The sequence below is a fragment of the Tyto alba genome, unplaced genomic scaffold, assembly GCF_018691265.1.
Source record: "Tyto alba isolate M040663 unplaced genomic scaffold, T.alba_DEE_v4.0 Super-Scaffold_41, whole genome shotgun sequence".
Lineage (NCBI taxonomy): Eukaryota > Metazoa > Chordata > Aves > Strigiformes > Tytonidae > Tyto > Tyto alba.
Genome location: NW_024881317.1, coordinates 23349523 through 23371035, shown reverse-complemented (window position 1 = coordinate 23371035; position 21513 = coordinate 23349523). Strand labels below are relative to the sequence as shown.

The 21513-nt window shown below is 46.0% G+C and overlaps 1 protein-coding gene across 3 annotated transcripts in view; it reads left to right on the top strand.

The window, feature by feature from the left end:
* The first annotated feature begins 4487 nt into the window (after positions 1–4487).
* CSNK1G1 (casein kinase 1 gamma 1) overlaps positions 4488–21513 on the top strand; it is a 108344-nt gene continuing 91318 nt past the window's right edge. Inside the window, exon 1 of one of the 3 annotated variants that reach the window (XM_032990254.2) lies at positions 4488–4594. The gene's annotated coding sequence lies outside the window, so the exon portion shown is untranslated. Of the gene's footprint in view, positions 4595–16108; positions 16194–21513 lie in introns of those variants that run through there. The other 2 variants (XM_032990257.2, XM_032990255.2) reach the window with 2 other exon arrangements.

The window sequence follows — 21513 nt, the reverse complement described above, 5'->3', positions numbered from 1 at the left end:
TGAAAAAAAAGTTGCCCTTAAGAGCACTGCGTTTTGCAGGTTTGATTGCTCGGGGAGCTATACCTGCACTGTGCCACCTCAAATATATTGCTGAACAATTTACATCTATGGCCACAAATGCTTTAATCCAACAGTATAATTAACAGCAACGTTCACAGTGGTAAAGAAGGGTCATGTATGGTGTTGAAATTAAATTTAAGACAAGGATAAAGGGTACTTGATGCAATATTATACCACGTACCAGAGGTTTTCCCCATGCAATGGGATTTCTAGAACTTTAGGGCAAAAGGTATAGTCTAGAGAACCTCTTAAGGGGAACAGTCAGCTGGAAATCCTGTTGGTTATCATTACTACAAAGTAGTTTTCACTTTTGAGCTCATTTCTTGTAAGTTTAAAGAATTGTTTGATAAGGATGCTATTTGGGTAAATCTATATGAACACCACAACTTCCTCATTTTTTAATGAGGGAAAAAATAGGGGAATACAAAACCAGCTAAATCCCAGTGCTGGTGAATGCCCTCTGTAATTAGGATTTTCAATTTAATTTATTAAATGGAAGCAAGCTGAGACCTGCCAACAAAAGCAAGACCCACCACTGTGACCTGGCACTGACCAATTTATTAATCTCAACTTATTAAAACATTTACAAGCATCCACTTAAAAAAAAAAAAAAAATACCCAGAGCTGACAATAGATGTCAGCAGCATCTCCAGATACCAAATGCCGGACTGTGCCAGGGGCCAGGGCAACGCTCCTGCCTCCTTCCAGTTTATTTATTTAAGTAACATGCGGGGAATATATAAGCATATGGATGAGAGATTGATATTGCTTGTTATTTCCTGAGAGCCCGTGTTATCTCGCCAGGTAATGGTCTCCCCAGGAAAATGGCATCAGCAAAATCACCCACCGTTTCCTCGGCTAAATCACCGCGGCTTGCTCAAACCCAGCGCTGGAGGGGCAGGGATGGGCAGGGAGAGGAACCCACTCCCCCACAACGGACTTTTTTTTTTTTCCCATCTCCAACATGTGGAGTGTTCTGGAGATCACCCAAATTATTTTTCTGACCCCTGACCTCGATAACGCCACAGCCCTGAGAGCACTAATGAGCATTAAACTGCCCCGAAATGGCCTCAGCTGGGACCCCTGAAAGGTCCAGGAGCTCCTTTTGACCCAGGCCTTTTCCTGGGGGGTGTTGGATGGACCTTTGTTGCTGGTCCTGGCTCCTTGGTGGGTCTTGGTCCATCAAGCCAAGCCAGGCCAGCAGAGGCAAGGTTTCTCTCCTGGGAAAAGAGTTGGCTCCCCACGGAATGGCTAAAACACCCCCTTCTCCCTCCGTGCTGGAGCTCAGGTTGAGCTGTGGCTGGATGGGCAGGGAAGTTGGGCAGAGGAAGGGGGGGGGAAATGGCGAAAGGTGGGTTGGGGGGGAGGTGGAGATGGGGTTTGCTGCTGGCAGGACCAGCCCTGCGGTTCAGTAGGTGCTCCTGGACGCTCCAGAAACAACTGCAAAATGAGCACACGCAGGGTGTTTAGGAGAGGAGATGGGAGTGTTTAGAAGATAAGAAATCCTGAAGGTCTGATATATTGAATTTTAAATCTTAGAGGGCAAAATTATCTTTGTCTGGGCGGGATGGGCCCCATCCTTTTCCATCCCCACGGCCTAAGGCTTTTCCCTCTTCAAGCAGTGTGGGATAATCACAAAGTCCTGCTGCTCCAGAGCGTTTTCAAGCTTTTCCCAGCCCAATCCTTCCGCCCTCGTGTCCCAGACAGGCCAGACCGATCGTGGGGCCGGGCTAGGCTGGGCTGGAAGGATCTCCTCCTGCTCTCAGGGGGCAGCTGGTTGGCGGGGAGAGCAGATTGTCCTTGCAGCAGGGAAGGGGGGCTGGGCTGTCAGCTGGCGGGCTGCCACCCTCCCACCCCACCATGAGAAATCCAACGTGAAACCTCCGGGAACTTCTCCCCCAGACAAGGGGGTTTCATCTCTTTTTCTGCCTTCCAAGGCTTTTCATACAAAAAGACACCACTGTTAGCAGGCTGTGCTGCGCCACGGCATGTGTGATCTCCCCTCAATATCACTGTTTTTTTAACTTCTCACTCCTTGCACTAAAGCCTCCCTGCTGCAGACGCCGCAGTTTTAAGTTCAGGTGCTGCTTGCTCATGCTAAGAGAGTCTCACAGGATGGCCTCTTGCACAGGAGCACTATTAATTTTGGTAAATGCCAAGCCTGTTCACATATATTCTTGTTCTGGATTGAATGATTACGGGGGCTGTTTCCGTTGGGAGAAAGAAGGACGAGGCCCTGGTACCTTCTTGCTCTACGTGGTTGCTCATCTGCCAAAAAATGCTCTTTTAATCTTTGGTTTTTCCTTGCCTTTGTTTTTTTTTTTCTCTTTGCAAGCTCACAGACAGCATTACCCCAAAGGATACGAGGTCTCTTTGCGCTTGTGTGCTGCGATTCCCCCCTGCCCACGCTGCTCTAGCGCTTGTGCCGGGGTGGTGCCTCCCTGTGCCTGATCCTGAACAGGAGCTTCATTGTCCTTCCCGCTGCCCCGGACAAAGGGGCATTGTCCTGGGCACCAGCTCCAGCCGGCCGCCCCGCGGCAGCGAGCTGGTTCATCCCAACCGGAGATGCTGCAGCAGAGGCAAGAATAACAGCAGGACGTTTCCCTTCTGTTAATAATAAGGCGCTCAGGATCTGGTCCGGCTTCTCACCTGTCTTGTTCGAGGATGAGGAGACGAGCGTTGTCTGGTAAAGCCTCCAGTGGGGTGGTCCTAACCCACCCCAAATGGTTTTGGGGCAGTTGTGAGCTCACTTCACCCCCATATGTCTTTCACCATGCGGGCCAGTCTTCGGATAAGCTCCCCGGGGATTATCACAGGGCTAACGAGAACCCGCGTCTTTAATATGACTTACCAAAAGAATTACTCTGACTAAAATTGTTTGAGGATAAACAAATTTTCAGAATTAAGATACTCCTTGGGAGCTCCCGGATGGTTCAGAGCAGAAATGGGGAAAGTGCAGATGGTGGTAGAATTTGTATCTGAACCATGAAGCGTATTTCAAAATGCAAATGGGGATGCGGCTGCCCCTGAGCCCTCCGGGGATGCGTATCCTGCTCCAAAATAACCTAAGCTGCTTTGTACCATCTTCTCCTTATGGCACTTAAAAAATGGGAGCACTAAATCTTAACGTTGCAAAGGTGCTTCATCCCCAGTGCCTCTTTCTTTTATCAAAGATGGGGTGACACTGGTATTATTTTGTTTTCATTAGTAATATCACAAAGAGACAAGGAGCGCAAAAGAAGCTCATCCCAGAGCAGAGGCTCGGGATGGTGTTAGACGTGATGACTCCAGGTCGTGCTGTTTAGGTGGCCAAAATAAGACATTTTATTTTTGATATTAGTATCGCTGACTTAAAATGTATACTATTGTAACTGAGTCAGCAGACTGCACAGATGTAATAGAAGAAAGAGTAAGCAAAACAGCGGAAGTGAAATATTAGCAAGTTTTACTAAAACTGGGATCTATTTTCCGCTTAATTATGGCACCAGGGGAAAACTCACAAGCGGGTAGCGGGGAAAAGATAAAATTTTTCACCTATGGATCTAAGCAAATTTTTGAGGTGATTCTTCAGAATTGACCCGTGGCTCATCCTTGGCAGGGCCCACACACCGATGAGTGGTGACTGCGTGGCCCGTTACCGACATCGCCCCACGGGCTCGGGGGCTGCCGAGCCGCACGCCGAGGACGAAGGTTTTCCTCACGGTGTTTTTTAACCATTTTCAAGGCATATTGCAATAAAAAAAAAAAAAAGAAATCTGCAAAATACAACAAGTTCTTTGCCAGAGACTTCCTGACAGCATTTGGGTGAGGACCCCCAGTGAGTTTCTCCTCCTGTCCCGCCAGGTTTCCTCGGCAGCTACTAAAAGCTGGGATATTGTGAGCTTTTAACAGGACATGGGGTGTTTCAGGGGCTGCATTTTTTCCCCCCTGAAAGAGCTTTGCGGCCCTGGATGCAAATAAGCCTCGGGAGGTGCTGCGGGCGGGGAGGAGATCCGAGGCCACGGCCACCGCGAAGTTTAAAGCTCTTTCTTTTGCCACCCGGCTTTCCGTGATCTCCTTTTCCCTCCGGATAAGCCCGGTTCTCCCCTCCCGCGGACGCGGCGGCTTTCCGCGGGGCGGGGAGGAGCGGGAGGCACCGGCGCTGAGGCGAGGCTGAGCGCGGTGACTCCGCAAGCCCCGGCGGGGCCGGCTCCTGCGGCCGCAGCCCCCCGTTCCTTCCGTCCTTCGTTCCTTCCGTCCTTCGTTCCCGCCGCCCCCGGTTCGTTCCCGCCGCCACTTCCGCATGGCAACGGAACGCGGTTGCTAGGGCGAAGCCGCCGCCGCGGCGAACCGGAAGCGGCGGAGGCGCGCCGCTGCCATAGGGCGGTGCTGGCGGCGGGGGCGGGGCCGCCGCCCCGAGCGCTTCCGGGTCGGGGCCCTCCCCGTCGGTGCGCGGCGGAGGGAGGAGCCGCGGCGGGGCGCGGGGAGAGCAGCGGCGGGGCCCGGCCCAGCCCAGCCCGGCCCGGCCCGGGCAGCCCAGCGCCGCCGGAGCCAGGTACGGGGGCGGCGGCGCTACCGTGGCGGCGGCGGCGGCGGGGGGGGGATGCGCTTCGCGGTGCGGCCCGGCCGCCTTGCCCGGGGCCGCGCCTCCCGCGGTGGCGGAGAAAGGAGGCGGCTCCCCGGCGGCGAGGGGGAGCGGCCGCGGCTCTCCCGGCGGGCGGAGGAGCCGTCCTCGGCGGCGGGGGCTTCCTCCCCGCCTCGGAGGAGCCCCGCGGAGCTGAGCCCCGGGAGGCGCCGCGGGGGAACCGGCCCGGCGAGCGGAGCGGTGACCCCGCACCGCCTCTGTCCCGGGCGGCTTTCCGCTCCTCCTGCTGCCGGCTCCCGGTTAACCCGGCAGGAAGGTGGGACTGGGGAAGGGTGGGTGCGTGTCACGGAGCGCGGCGAGCCTCTCCCCGTGTCTGTGGCCGGGGTGGGAGCGTGGGGCAGAGCTCCTGCCGGCCGAGGAGCTGGACGTGCCCGGGGAGCCCGCTGCCCAAACCTGATCGCCTTCCCGGCTCTGAGGGAAACAAAGCACGCTGTGTGCTTCCAAGTGTGTTTACAACTTCTTCGCGTGAAGAAGCTGAATATTCCCCCTGTGTCTGGGAAACAGACATCGGCGCTCTTCGGCACGGCGTGAAACTTTAAGGGCTGGGGTTCGTTCTCTTGTCCAAACGGCTGGTGAGATTGCCGTCTTCCCTTCCCAGTTTGTTTCACTGCTGGTGACCGTTCTCTTCGGCCTTTCCCAACAGCGACTTGACTTTTCAGTTCTTAGCCAGTGTCGTGTGCTGACTCCAAGCTCGCGGTCAGCCCTCAATGCCTGCTGCCTCCTGTGTCCCAGCTTCACGTGAGGTTTTTCCACCATCTCCCTTTTCGCTATCAGGCTCACAGTGGCCTGCTTGAAGTCACACTGTCATGGGTGTGATCTCAGACTTGATTTTTTTTTTTTTTTTTTTTTTTATCAGTGACCTAATGCATATGTGTAACCAGCTTATGCTGCCACTCCCCAAGTTCTCCAGGACTTGCCTTTTCCTTCTCTCAGCTGTCTAGCTACTGGCTGTGATTTACCTAAACAAACCATCTTCTCTACATACCCGGTTTAATGCTGTGTTGATAACTCGGTCTCTGTCAGCCTGCTGGGAGAGGACGATGGGTGAACTGAGAAGCGTGAGTTCTGTTACTGTTGAGAAGCTCTTATCAAATATTAGCAGCGCTTTCCCACAGACGCATTCCAAAAAATACAAAGAGCGCCTTTGAGTTATGAGTCTGGGGAGATTGCTTTCTTCAGGCTGCAAAAGCTGGGGAGCATTCCTTGCTGCTTGCCTGTTGCTGAAGTTTTGGAAGTGTTGCCTGTGTGGTGAAACCTTATTGACAGGAGAATTTGGGTTTTGTTACGTTGCTGTTGTGGAGAGATGCACAGGGTGGTCTTCTCCATGTGAAGCCTGTCTGGTACTAGAGCTCTTTGAGTCAGGGGTGAGCTGGAGGTGCTGCCAGTGATAAATATCAGCGAGGGTTCTTGCACGAGTGACTGCCAGCAGGGTGCAACCAGATAAGAAAAGATCTGGTATTTAAATATTGTGGTGCTTAGAAAACAAAAATTATTATTGAAAAAATACTGAAAAAACATGGAGGATCATGGTGAGAAATGGCCAGACAAATCTGTGTTCTCCCTATGAAGTGCCTGCTGCCAGTGCAGTGGTACCCTGGCACAGCTGATACCGCAACCTTTTGGCAAAAGTCTTGCTGACTGTAATGAAATTTTAGACTGTTTGACAAAATTAGTGCTTTACACTGATGTCTTGCATAAATACCTAAACTTTGTTTAGATACAAGTGTTTCTTCAGACGATGCCTGCCCTGAAATTGCTTTATCTGGACTCAGCAAAGTGTCCAGCTGGTACCTTTTTTATCTTTGAAGAGCTGTTGGGCTGCAAGGAAGATGAGGAGCAGCTCTCCGCTTCACTCTGCAAGTCTGTAGCAGCATATTTTCGACTGCTGGCCTGAAGTACATGTTGGTTTAGGCCCATCTGGGCTTCTTGCTGTGTCTTCCATGTGGAAAGCTCTTCTGTTATCCTCTGGCCACGATGGCTGGAAATTTGCACTGGAATCTCACAATAAACTTACTTGTGGCCGCTACATACCTATCTGTGTTTGTGCCAGTGTTGTCTCTTACAAAAACAGCTCTTCTCTCCTTCAGTGCTTTCAGAAAGCTTTTTGGCTTTTTGTTTTCAAACCACACACGCCAACCTCGCAGTTGCTCTTTTCCAGGTTCTCAGTCGATCTCTTCTGTGCACACGTTTGCTTAAAGCTAATCCCTGAACGCCCCTGACTGGAGCAGGGCACAGAATGGCAGGACAGGTCTTTCTGGGATGCTGTCTGGTGTCATAGGCAATTTCTTTGTGCTGGTATCCTTCATGTCTGAATCAGTTTGGTGGCTCACAGGTCACAGTGAAAAGCTAATACCCTGTGTGTCTCCCTTTTTGCTTGGATTAAAGAGCTTTCCAGTTCATAGTACCATTCTTTGTGAAGTCTGAAGTGTATGACCTTGCCTTATTCCAGTCCATCTATATTACTCTTCCATAGGAGCTTTTATGCGGTTCCATTTCTCTGTATTGACAGCAATTGGATGTTCTATACAGAAGTCGCTGATGGAAAATATTCTGGTGGGCTTGATCAAGCAGGCAGGTTCACAGATCTCTATTGCAAGGGGAGCTGTGAGCTGGCTGAGATTGTAAGCGCAACCTAGTCCACAGCTTCCTTTGAGGTTACCCTCTTTTTGTGGTTTTTAAACCAATTTCCAGCTCTTCTGAAGCAATCAGTTGCTGTGTTTTTTTCAGGTTAACAGATGAAATCCCGTATAATGCCTTAAAAAGTGCTACCAGATGAGACCAAGAATCCATCTGGCCCAGTATCCTGCTCACTAGTAACCAGTAGCAGATGCCTGGGAAGGGAAGTACACAAATACAGCAGATTTAATTTTGGGAAATACTCCTTTATTTTTCTCTCTCCAGCAGTTTATGGTCTCCCTGAGCCAGGTGTGTGAATTTAGTAGCCTTCACACTGTTCTTCCATGGATTTGTCCTCTCACTTTGACCATCGTGATATTCACTGATTTGCACAGAGAGTCACAAAGCTGGACACTAAGGGTGTAGGTTACTTGTTCCGTGGCATACTGAGAAGGAAGAGACGGAAAACAAGAACTGGGGGTGTCCAAAAAACTAGCAAGAAACAAATTCAGTGCTTTGCTATAGCCCTGGTGTCCTGTTCCCCAGTGTTGGCTTGAGTTCAGTCTGTCATATTTTTTTAAGTTGAAGTTAGGGTGGTTGTTCACGATGTGCTGCACTTGGAATTGTGTCACCCACTCGTATCATAAGATTTTACTGCAATTCCTTAGAGTCTTATTTACTGATCATGTTGAATTATTCAGAGTAGCAATGTTGTCATCTTAGTACTGCCTTCTCTTGCACAGCTCAATATAGTTGAGAAGAGTAGAATCCTTTGACGAGTCCCCTCTGCTATAAAACTGGCTGGTGATGCCTTCCTTTCCCCTCCCTTATCTTTTTTTTTAAACCAGTTATTTATGTATGTGAAGAATCTTTCTTTCTATCCTATGGAGTTTTGTTCTCCAAAGAGCTTTGAAGGATCTTGTCATGTAGTACAGTTCATTGAAAAAAAATCAAGCGTATCAGCTGCCTTTTCCTTGTTCACCTGCTCTGCCTCCTACAACAGGAAGAAGGAGAAAAAACAAACAAACAAACAGAAAACAAAACAAAACAACAACACACCAAAAAACATGTGACTTCATTTTTATAAAATATAATTAGCCCTGCATCCATTTAGTCTGTTCTTTAGGACAGGTCTGATTTGCCTGGTGTGGCTGCCTGGTTTGTGGTTGCTCAGGTGCCTCTGAATTGTTCTGTGAAAGCTAGTGCAAGTGTCTTCCAGGTACCCTCGTGCAGCTTTAATCAAAAAACTCTGCAGGGGACTTTCCTGTCCTCCTCCTCTGCCACTCTGTATATAAAGTGAGGTGGTTGCTGTCACTGTGTCTTCTGAGTGGTCCTTTGCCACCCAAAGCCTTATTTGCTTGGCTTGCCTTACTGGGGTCAAGCAGGGAGAGTGGAGATGGGCCATGCTCAGCACATTGGGTGTAAACCACAATTTTAACTTTTGGGAGATGTTGTCTAATGATTATTTAACACAGTAATAAGACATTAAACTTTTTACCCTTTTTTTTTTTTTTTTTTTTAAATAAAACTCTACAGATTTTTATTTAGCTTTCTTCTTGGACATGTAGCCTTGCTATACTGTCTAGATTGGCTTCTATGACTTCTGTGGCGTGGTCAGATCTCATGGTAGAGACTCACACCAATGTTACAGCTGCCGTTCAAGGGGAAGGCCGGAACTGCTGCTTCACTCCTCTTCTGCTGGGGAGAAGTTGCTTTATACTACTTAAGAACTTATTCTTGGTATTATATATTGACCTAACACTTGTACAGTCTACACAGAGGCATTTGAAGTTTCTGTTTAACGCTGTTTTGCCTGCTTGTACAACCCTCTGGTGATAGTGTGACAGCTGCTGTTGCTGCTTGGGTGACTGAGACTATATTTTTCTGGTTTAAGCTTGGAATTCTGATTTACAGGTCATTTCTTGCTGACACAGTAAACTTGGATTACTCAGATGGTGGTGTATGCTAAAGGAAGCTTGGATCCTGTAAAGGCTTGCTTAGTCCTCATATACTTTGAACGTCCCATTGACTTGTCTGCCCTCTGCAGTGTTTTGAATGAACCCGCTAGAGCCATATTATCACTTCAAAACCAGACATTTGAGTTTCTCCAACTTCTAGACTGCCAGCATTTGTGTAGAAACACACTTGTGCCATAGTTTTGTTTTTCCAACTTACTGTACTTGTATTGATTTGTTTTTTTTTCTTTCTAGCTTCTGATTTTTACATGGCTAATTCTTGTTCCATCTCTAAGGGGTTTTGAGGACATGAAGTTCTTACGAATCAGCTTCTTTTCCCAAAAAGCTACATCATCCTTAGATACATGCTCCTCTGTATCTGCTGTCTTCCTCTGCTTCTCTTCTGAAGTGTCAGAGGACCCTTCAATCTTGATTGCAAGTGCCAGTGTCAGGGTGCAGTATTGATTAATTCAGTCCTCATTCTTGTACAGGCTTCCCGTTGTCCAAAAACTTCTAAATTTCTGATGAGTCCAAGCATGAGTACGGGAGCAATCCTTTGAGATGCTGTTACACAACTCTTGGTCATTGCCTTCCTATTGACAACCTGAATTTTGCCCCCAGAAGCTTCCCTCCACTGTATGTTAGCTGTACCTTTGTGGACCACAGGCAGCAGCTCCATCCTGACGTTCGGTGGCGTGTTGCTGCACAAACAGGTAGTCACTGAAGCTACACCCTCTGGAGTTGTGCAGAGTTCCTGGTTTTGGTGAAGTTGGGGCAGTGATCACGCTGACTTGCAGAGCTGAGACAACTGAAGGCCTCAGTCAACAGTGGCAGAAATGCCAGCGTGGAAAGCACGGTCTGCAGGATGTGAAGGAATCACCTCGAAGAAGGTGACTCTTGCGCTCTGCTTGGCTCAAGTGAGACCAAACCTGAAGCACTGCATCCAGCTCTAGGTTCCTCAGTGCAAGAAGGATGTGGGCCTGTTAGAGCTGGTCCGGAGGAGGCCACGAAAATGTTCAGAGGGCTGGAACACCTCTGCTGTGCAGAAAGGCTGAGAGAGTTGGGATTGTGCAGCCTGGGGAAGAGAAGGCTCCACAGAGACCTTGTTGTGGCCTTTCAATATGTGAAGGGGGCTTACAGAAAGATGGAGAGAGACTTTTTAACAAGACCTTTAGTGACAGGACAAGGAGCAATGGTTTTAAGCTGAAAGGGAGTAGGTTTAGATTGGATAGAAGGAAGAAATGTTTTCTGATGAGGGCGATGAGGCGCTGGCCCAGGGTGCCCAGAGCAGCTGTGGCTGCCCCCTCCCTGGAAGGGTTCAAGGCCAGGTTGGACGGGGCTGGGAGCCCCCTGGGCTGGGGGAAGGGGTCCCGGCCCGGGGCAGGGTCTTTGAAGTCCCAACCCAACCATTCTGTGATTCTGCAGAGAGGTAAAATCTCAGACTTGTGCCTGCTTCATTGTTATATTCCGCATGAAATCCTCCTAGAACTTTCTTTTTTTTATAGAGGGAGGAGGTATTTTAGGTCCTTGCTAAAATACCTGTTTGATTTCTGGTTCATCAGGCACTGCCTACCTTTTGAAAGACCACTTGTAGAAATAGGTTGGCAAAACCAATGGTGATTTGCAATCAGGGTGAGATTACCACCATTTTCTCCTGGCTTTTCATATGCTATTTCTTCCCATCAGATCTATTTAGAGCAGCTCGTCTTCTGAAATGGATATGTGTCTGTTACCTGTCTGAATCTTCTGTTTTGGTTTGCTCGTCTGTGAACAAATCTCTTCCGGATAATAACTTAATAGCCTGAAGAGTTGACAGCAATTCTACCCTGAAGATTAGCCTGACAGTTTCAGCTTTGTGGAAGACAATTGAGTAACTTGGATTTGCTACTCCTAGCATTTAATGTGGGAATTGGGGATATTCAGTGGTGAGATGGGAAAACTGTTTTCCTGTCTGCCTCTGTTATCTTGCTCCTTTTTTTCTTTCTTACGATTATATTATGACATTCCTTTAGGCTGGGAGAATTGTGGCTGTTTACAAAGAAGTGAAGGTTTCTTTGCAGTCCTGAATTCGCTGTCTTTTTTTTTTTTTTTTTTCTGAAGCTGTTGCATTTCTGTAGTCTTATGAGTTGGCCACATTGCTCATGATACATTAGAGGAGGCCACATCATTTATTAAATATCCTGAGTAGCTGTTGTCTTATATACATGTTTTAATGTCTATTGGTAAAGCTTGGTGAGTTCATGCAGTTTGTGATGATGCTAAGAAAACTCTGGAATGCCTGCTTTTTCAAGCACTGCTCTTTTTTTCCAACCTACAAGGAATTGCTGTGCTTCAGAGCTGAAGCTCGGTTAACTTGCAGAAGATACCTACTTGAACTCTGTGAAGCCAACCAGTCTGAAGTATGTGTTTCTTGAAGCTACTTATTTTATGTTGCAAAGTGTGATCACTTCCATCTTAGTGATTTGCTGTGGAGCTCAGTTCATAATTTAAGTCCTCTAATGTAGCAGAAAACCTTGGGTTCTAACGAGGTTGAAATCTGCATGTGTTTTTTCTTAAATACTTATCTTTGTTGCACCTGTAATTAGGGTAATGTCTTGTTTGTAGAAATAACAAACCAAACCTGGTGTTCCTTTGCTAGCTGCTGCACATTAATTTCTGAGTTGTAAGTCAGAGGATAGATTCAGATGCAGTCATTTTTCTTACTTCACATTAATGGAGAGCACGCTACAGGAAAGCCTACCTTGAAGGAAATCTCTCTGCGTCTGTCTAGTCTTCCTCATAGCAAGGAGAGGCATATGAATTAAATTATTACTACTCTTGGATAAAATTCTTTAGGTGGGCTTCTGAGGAGTAGCAGTTTCAAGCATCTCAGACTTACAGGGTCTTCAAGCTTTCATTCCTCATGACTCAAAATTCTTTGTAAATCTGACTTCTGGTTATTTAAGTCTATTAAAACAAATGAGAGGAAGCCCTCTAGAATGCGGCTTATAATATTGTTCAATTGACAGTGCCAGTTCTGGCAAGTGTAATGAAAGAATTCAAGTCATAAGTCTGGTACAAGCTGCTTAATTGTCAGTCCTGTAGCAACCCTGTTTTGGCTAGTCTGGCTGTCCTTAGGTACCGTGTAACTGTCTTCCTTTGTAATGTGCAAGGCTCGTTTCTACAGCTTGTTTTTACTTCCTAGATCTTAAAAGAGCAAGTTTCAATGAGCAAATGAAACTTAAGAACATGTCACATCTTATTTAATGAAGCAGAGACTGCATACTTTGTAGCTGTCTCTTTTCAAGTCCAAGTTAGACTTCAAAGGTCTCACCTTTAGGAGGTTCATGATGACTCGTTCTCACTGTCACTTTTTGGCAGGGTAGCAGGTAGCAACACTCTAGTTTGCACTAGAGGGAGGGATTGAGGCAACATGTGCTCTATGTGACTTCTTAGATGGAAATAAACGTTTCCAAAATATGTGCTATGTGTGCATCTACCAGGTGGTGAGGTTCTTCCCCACCCTGAAAAGTGTCTGCTCCATGGATGCAGTCCCATTTCGCTAGCCAGACTACCTCAGCTGGCTTAGCATCAGTGCCAGGTCAGATTGGTTTGGAGGCCCTTGGGTTCCCTGAATGATCATCCTGCAGCTGAGATCAGGCCTGCAGTCACTTCTGCCTCTGTGATATTCCTTCCCAGCTGTCCCCTGTTTGGAAAGGTTTTGACAGGTTTCTAATTCTGAAAAAGCTCTGTGCAGTGTTGGCAGCACTAAAGCTTCAGTTTTACTGGTGATAGATGCAACACCAGTGATGGTAAATTATAGTTAGGCTGTGCTCTGCTTCTGTGGGAAGAATATCTCTGCTGAAATTTATGTTGTTCAGTGGTTAAGATCCAAAACTGGTATTAGGCTCCAAACCAATACGCAGTCCTTCGTTTTTGTCTAGATTTACTGGATGCAGCACTGATGCTCAGTGTTTTTTATCATATCTAAATGTTAGTAGTTATTGTGTGTGCCAGAGTGCCTTCACTTGTCAAGATTTATGATTGAGAGCCTGGTGTTTTGGAACCACTTGTTCTGTTCTTTTTGGTCTCTGCAGAAAACTGAGTGCTTCAACATTAAGTAGACAATGCAATCGAAGACAGGGTTTTGGAGGTAACTTGTTGGCTGCTGTAGTAATAGCTCAGGGTTTTGGTTCACAGCATGGAGGTGGGGGACTTGAGGGTCTCAGCATCCTCCTGGCTGGGGATGCTGCAGGGACAGGTTTGGGTGGAAGAGCAGCTATTTGCAGGGTGACCGTCTGGTGTTCAGGCAGCCTTCTGTGTTATCATCTGCTCGCAGGGACTTGAGGGGATGGCGTGTGATTTACAGGTGTCTAGTTGGACCATATGTACTCAACACCTAGTACAAGAAACCTTGTGCTCGTTTGGACTCGGTGCAGTCACCTTAGTAATCCTGGTTTTATTTTTGTGATTGAATTAATACTCCTATTGATTAATACTTGTATTTGGGTTTCTTGCACCACCAAAAGAGGTTCTTCGGAATCCCTGGAGGCCTGCAGGGCTGAGGCAGATAGTGTCGATACTCCCTAGCAGTATTGATATTCCCCAGTGGGGTCTTGAAACCAAATTCTTTACCCTCTTTTTTTTTTTTCCCCCCTCTGGATAGATTCTTCTGAATGTTTTCAGGGATCCTGGATGTTGAGCGCTGTGGTCCTTCTGTGGGTTTATGGCCGATACTGTTCCTAAGACCCAATGCAGCTGAAAAATCTGAGTCATCACCATCTTTTTGGCTTGGAAAATTATTAAATGTTTGAGAAAGCTGTTCACTGTGACACCTTTTGTAAACCAGGGCTTGTCTTCACAAACTGTTCAATCAGTCTCTGCTAACATTTACAAAAGCTTGGAATAATCTCTGTGTTCTCGTTGATCCACTCTTCTATGGCATGTTATAGCTGTAGCGTGAGGCGTGTTAGAGTAGGAAATATGCTTGCTAAGGAGGTGTTCTAAAATACATTTGTGCTGAAACCCCATCTGTTAAATCTTCTTGTGCTTCTCTCTTACTCTGACATTGAACGTAGTAATAGTTTACACCACTCGAGCAAACTAGCCTTAAAACAGTATCACAGATTCCTGATGCTAGTTTTGTATGGTATTCAAACATGTCTCCTCTTCGATGAATTGAGATCGGGCTCCCTGATAATAGCTTTGAGACCATTTGCAATTAAATGGAGTCAAGTCTTCTAGGGGATTTACCTTTGGACCAGTGCTCGATGCCACTGTCTGAGTTTTCCATAACTAACAGGCTTGCCTGAGGCACAGGTGGCTAAATTTAGTCTTCTAACAAGCTTCATATGACCTGGTGTTACAAGGACTTTTTCTACTTGTATCTATATCAAAACATAAAGACTGCTTTTCTGTGCTGGACGGAGCTCTGAGGCTTGGTGACGCCGAGAAGCTTCTTGTGTTGGATCATCAGCTGATGCTTCTGGTGCCGTTGTTGGCAGCGATTAACTCCATATCTGAATGCAGTTCAAAAGGTCTCCAAGTGATCTACTGGTACAAAGCGATCCTCACCGGTGGGTGTTAAGGCTTCAAAGAAGACAGATGTGACTTGGTGCACAAAGCAGGTTACTTGGTAATGAACATTTCTAATTGACAGCTACACTGAAGATTAGGGATTGGGAGCGGAAGTTGAATTAACGTGGCTTCATACAGACGCAATTTCCTGACTCTGTGAATGGTAATGTTTGCCGTCGAGGTAACATTAAGTTTATCTGTGCAAAAAAGCTCTTCACTCCAGCTTCTGGGAGAAGTTTTTAGTGTGTGTGTGTGAGACAGCGCACAGAGGTGGACGGTTCTGGCATCTGCTTTATTGCGTGGGTTTGCCTCCTTGTGTGAAGTGAGACTTAGCCTCTGTGTTCAACTTTAACAGCTTTTCGTTAAGGCTGCTTCTAATTAAGTACATTATTCATCCTACAAGCGTAATGAAGAAGATGCCTTCAATGTGTAATCAGGCTTCTGGAGCTCTTCTGCCATCCTTGAAAAACGCCAGTCTCCTCTGAAGCTGGTAGCATGCTGCCAGCTGAATGGGAAAAGTTGTCGCTGGGAAGCCGAACAGGATTTTCAAGTGTCTGCTGTGCTTGCTTATGTTTAGGTGTGCAGTGAGTGGTGTGGGTTTTTTGGCTTATGAAAGAAGTTCTTCTGCAGGTGAGTGGGCAAACCCCTTATTGTCTGGGATGGGCACAGCTTGGGACTGTCAGGATTTATCTCCCTGGCATTGACTTGGTTATTGTTGGCACGCACGTCTCTTGCTTGCCACAAGCAGTATGCATTGTTGTTTTGTTTTTTGGAGGATTGCAATATTAATCCAATTAAGGACTAGGGTCGTTGAGTAATATTCTGAGTGAATTTCAGTAGATGTGTGACTACCTCTATCGAGTTACGCATTTCTGGTCATTGCATCTTCAGCGGAGTTGGAAAACATACGGAGAAGGGCAGCTGAGTTGAAGGCAGAGGAGCCTATCCTGGGAAGTGTAAAATATCTGAGACTGCTACGATTGGAAGGATTTCTTTAAGAAGTAGGCAACAAGTTTCTGGATCTTACTGTTCTAGTAGTTTGTGGAAGCTGATGGTTTAGATGCATTCAGAAAGTGGTTAGACAAAAAAGCGAGTCCATCACATGAATGCTGGTAGGACTGGGCAGTTGTGTCCATACTAACACCTGTAATCCAGCGGTTGTGGGTTCTGGAGAGGACTGCCAGCGCTTACTGCTCCCTGTAGCATCTGCAGTAGTCGTGGACAGAACAGCAGGAGAACACTTCTCAGTTATTCCAACTTGATGAACCTCCTGTTTTTCCAGAATATTGGGGCAGCGTGGGAAGGCAGTGTTTCTGAAGAACTCTGGAAGATGGCTTACAGACTTACAGGAGGGGAAATACGAAGCTGTTTCTCAGCATACTGTATGTACCAACAGGTGTCCCATGCTGTACGTATTCAAAGAGGATTTGCTGTACAACACACCGTGGCTTATGTGTAAAAGCGTTTCAGGGTGGGATAAGGAGAAATTGAAACCAGGCAAATAAAAAATTATAAATAAGGGATTAAGAAAATAACCAAACACGAAGTTATCAGTTTCTTTAAAAGGGAAAGATTCTTGAAATTCCACCTTTTTATGCAGGGAGTGGGAGGAGGTGATCATAATGCTTTTCTTCAGCTTTCCTAGTGTGGGATCATGACCAGCAGACAGCCGGGCATTCCTTGCCGGCGGTGATCGGCTGATAGCCTAGAACTGGGCAGGGACAAGGAGTGAAGCATGCACATATTAATGTCCTTCTCTCTGTCATGCTCATTACACGAAGTATATATAGCAATGATTGCAGTACTTCCCTGGTACTGTTTTGCCTGTGTTCATGTCATGGCTGACCAACTGGGGATTGCTTTTCCAGAGTCTTAGCTTGTTGATCCATGCCTGCTAAAAGTCTAGTCTTAATCAGAAACTAGATTTTTAAGCCAATAGTGTTTTAGCACAGTTGGGGAGCTGTTCATGTAGTTTTGTACCTAAACGTGAAACTTGTTGCTTTGATACCTTGCCTGGTAATGAAAGGTCCTGTTGTGGAGTGTTTAAAAGCTTGTGAGGCAGTGCTGGTAATTGTTGTGCCCAAAAGGGGAGGTTGTGGTCCTGCCTTTCCCATATACTGCTGCTGATGCTTGTCAAACCTGTTCCTGAGCTGCCCTGAGTCTCTAACCTGTCACAAAGCTCCCCAGGTATTGTTGGGTTGATTTTCTTACGTTGCTATAATGAGTTAGACACGTTCACAAATGGATCTGATAAGGACAGGGAGGAGAGAAACTGGCAGGAATTCCTGCTGGGGGGTTGTTGCAGCTATTGGTCCCACCATCTTATGGAGGACACGCTTGGGTTTTCCTTCAAAGATACTGTTTCATCATGGTGCAAGTTCTAGACTGCAAGCATCTTCCCAGCTTTTAGGGCATATGTGGATTGTTGGTCCCTCCTAAATGAGGTTCACATGTGGAGGAGGAGAACCACAGGGGATAATGGGAAGCTGCAAAGAACCCAAAGTCTACAAAACCTCTTGAGGAGCAGCAGAGGCCTTGATGAATGGAGACTAGTTGGCTTTTCTTGGAAAGTGTCACCTCCTCTCTTTGGAGGGCCAGCGGTGTCACGTGAGTACGTGGCAAGCTTTCTGAATCTGTCAGGTAGGGAAAAAGGATCCCAAATATCTGCATTTGGGTTATTGGCTTGTGCTTAGTCTTGAGGAGGAGTTTCAGATGAGCAGACTATTCTAGAGAGCATTATATTAGGAGTCTGCTAATGATTTAGTAAACCAATGTAATAAGTGGGGGAATGTTGAGCAAATCATCTCTCCTGGGAGAGGCGAGTAGTCTAATAGAGCTTGGTTACCCTTTTCTTCAAAAGCATATGAAGAACTGAAGAAGCTCGTCTTCAGGTGGGAATCAAAAGGATGTTACAAGGAAACTCCTTGGACTAGATGGGCTTTTTTTTTTTTTTTTTTTAAAGTGTTATTACATGATGATTCATGTTGGGATTGGCACCCGGGGGAGTGAACTCGACTGTGTCTAAGATGACAAATGTCATTTGGGACAACTTCTTTTAGACTTGAGAATATTAGATATATCTGAGAAGATCGGATGTATCCCAGAGAATATCAGCTGTGTGACTTGGGTAACCCACAAAGGGATCCTTGGAAAAGAAGAAAGACAAAATCCAGAATAAGAGCAAAGTGCACCGTGATAATAGTAATACACAGAGTGTGATCCAGGTACCGTGCATTTTGCAGGAAGATGCATGGTAAGCAAGTACTGTGCAGAGGTGCTTAAGACTGATGGTGATCAGTGTGTTCTTTGAAGCCTCTTTTGATAATATAGTGAGAGTTCAAAATCTCACTTGTAAGTATTTATCATAACTCAGTGTTTAATCAAGGTGGATGCTTCATTTCAGTCCTCCCATCTGAACACACGGCATCCAGACCATTACTCAGCACTGTTTCATTGGGTAGCCTTTGCTCTTGTTTCAGGGGAAGCTGAAAGGGAAGCTCTCTTTGCTCTGTGGTAAAAAAGAGTAAAAAGATGTTTCACGTTAAGATGTGTGCTTGTTTTTCCCACAGCCACACACTATCTTTCTTCCAGGCTACTGGTTTTTGCACGGTATCTGCAGCTGATGGTGGGGTGGGAAGGTTAAATCATCTGGAAGTGAAAAGTAAAATACTTCTTGGGTGGGCTTTCCCAGTTTGAGTTTCAGGCTTGGAGGCTGTATCAGAGAGGTCAGGGTTTCAGGAGTGGAGGCTAGCATTGAAAGGATAAAATATAGTTATCTTCCTGAGCATCCTCAGTGGGGCTGTAACATCTCTGTGCACTCAGGCTTGAGATGTCATTGAACCACATAGTATTGAATGATTGCTTGCTGCTGGAAACACGTAGTCTAACTCCATGTTGGGTATATATCAGGTAAATATAGGCAGTGAAAAATTTTATGTATAATGAAATTTAGAGTAAGCAGGGCTCTGTTCTGGATGAGTCAAAAGATTTAAAGAATTTCATTTCATGATGTTCATGTGCTGTGTGCATGTTCTCTCTAAATTTTGTTGTCTCCTTGTCTTATTGGAGGCACCGTTCTGTTCCCTTTCATCACAAAGACCGTTGGCATCAGTTTTGAAGTCTTCAGTATTTTGCTGTTAACAAAATGTAGGCTTCCTGTTATGTATTAAAGTACATGCAGGTTTCAGCAGCTTGCTGGGAATACCAAACCTTCACACACGCCGAGATCACAGTTAGGCACACGGCTAGATAACTCAAAAAATTGTGTTTGCTGTTTTCCTTTTCAAATGCAAAATTAAGACCTAGACCTGCCTGCAGCATTCTCTTGCTACATTTGAAATGTGTGGGCTACTCATGAGTTAAGGGAACTGAGAGATGTCAGATGGTTTTTGCAAGCAGCAGTCTTTTATTTTTTTTTTTTTACCTAGGTGTCAGATAATAAATAGTGTTCTGAGCGGTGCCCGAGTACAGTGTCAGAATAGAAGCTGGCTTTCTTTTTCTCCAGTAGCGCAGAATGAATGTAGATGTCAGCTTTGGGGTGTATTCAAAGAGGAATTTGCAAATGACAGAGTCCAAGCAAGAGCTCTGCTTCAAGTGCAGTTGTTAAGGCATTCGGCTTTCTGCCCAGCTCTCTCCCAGATGTTGAATGTGTTTCTGTTTTTGGCACAAAGATAGCAAAATCTACCCAACAGGGTATGACTTTTCCCCTTTTGACACAGCTACCTTCCATGTTTCGAGGGCATTCAGCCTTAAAGTGTAGTTTGGGTCCTTTCTGCTTCGCTCCTGCTCTGCTGTCCACTAGACGTAGGTTTTAATATCTACTGATAATTGGCAAATAATACTGCTTATTTATTCACTGCTCGTTGGCACATAATGCTGCTTATTTAGTCTATGCAATCAAAGTTGGTCTCTTATTCTTTGCTTTCTGACAAGAAATGGTTATTTATATACCAGCTAACATTAAAGGGTCAGCAGTGGGTTGGGTCAGGCCAACAAAATCATCAGTGGTGGGTGGATGTGGGAGAACAGTCCACTACTACTGCAGTGAGATTCAGGGAGGATCAGGTGGAGCTAACAGGGCAGGTTCAGAAGAAGCAGGAGGATGTTTTTCAGGCAGCAGATAGTACACTTGTTGAACTAGCCAAGGTCTGTTGTGGCTTCAAAAAATCTGGGTGAGTTTGGAGGGGAACTGGACATGCTCATGAAGAGGCTGCACGGAATATTCCTGAATACCCAGGAGCCCAAGCTGACTTGGGAAGGCCCAGAAATAAAAACCACTGGAGGTGGAAAAGTGCATGGAGAAGTTATGCATGCTTACTCTCTTCTTTCCCTTTCCCAGACATCTACTTACAGCTGCTGTTTCAAGCTGGAGGTTAAGCTAGATGGACCATATTCTTTGGTTCACCTCTTTGGCTCTCATAGGTGTTTTGTTTCTATCTGAGCAATATCTGTTACCGGTTTCTGTAGGCAACCAGAGCAGTATATGAATGGAGGTGCAGGTGATATGTTCTAACTGTTCTTGTCTGATTGAACTTAAAAACAGGGACTCACTCCTTCCTCTTACTTTCCTGCAACCTGCAGCTTAAGTTGACTGGACTTCCTGAATTGTCATACTGATACCTTCCTGAAGGTACTACCTGTGGAGTCTCTCAAAATGTTAGTACCTCTTAAAATTTTGAAACTGTCTTAATATTTTGGGGTTTGTTTTCACTGTTCTAAGTGTTCCAGGCTTTCTTTTAATAGCTCTGGCTAAAGGTCCGTATGAGAAGAGAACAAGATACTGAGCTGTGAAATGAAACTACAAACATGGTGTTTACCCTGAGATTGTTTGCATGCTTCTGTTCTTGAGAAAAATGATGCCCCTTAAGAGGAAGTGCAGGCTTTTTTTCTAGGCAAGGCTTTTGAATGCTTATGTATTTGACTTGGAACAGAAATATGTTTAAAGTTTTATGCTGAAACTGTCTGGCAGCGTTGAGACCTGAATAGGCTTTTCTGTGCAACAGAGATGGTCTACAGAGACCTTATTTTTTCCATATGGACGTGGAACACTTTGGTTGAAAACCTACTCGCCTGAATGTATGTTCATCCAGGACTGATAGGCTGCTTTTCAAATAAGGCACTTGTTTCTGGAGAACTACATATTCTATGCACTGGTAAGCGAAGTTTTTGCTGTTTGAGTTTGATGTGAGTGCTGGAGCACTGTATCTTCTCTTGAGGTTTTGTTCCATCATCTAATGCTGTTTGGAGCTGTCTTATCTTTTCTGCCATGCTGAATGGTGTGAAAATTTTGGAGAAGGCCAGTATCCATTAGGTTGGAATTTTAATATTGTTCCTGTGCTTTAATTTGGTAGGACTGTAAATGCCTCAAGGCTACAGATGATAAGCTTTTTTTAAGTATTACACAGAGTTTTGTGCTGCTAACTGGTAACAAAATAATAATGAGCTGAAGTACAGAAGATCCAAAAACTGTGTACCAGCTTCCCAAGAGAACTAATAAGGAATGGGTTTGTAGAATCTTCTTCCCTGCTGCAGCAGAAGTGATGTCCTCCTCTGGGAGCCAAAAAGTATCTGTGGTATACCCCGAACTTCCAAGCACTGTGCCTTGGAAATCATGTGTCTCAATTCAGACTGGCACAGATTTCCCCAGCCCACAGAGGAAATGAAAGACCTGGTTGTGTACTCTAAGGTAGCAAATATAATCTC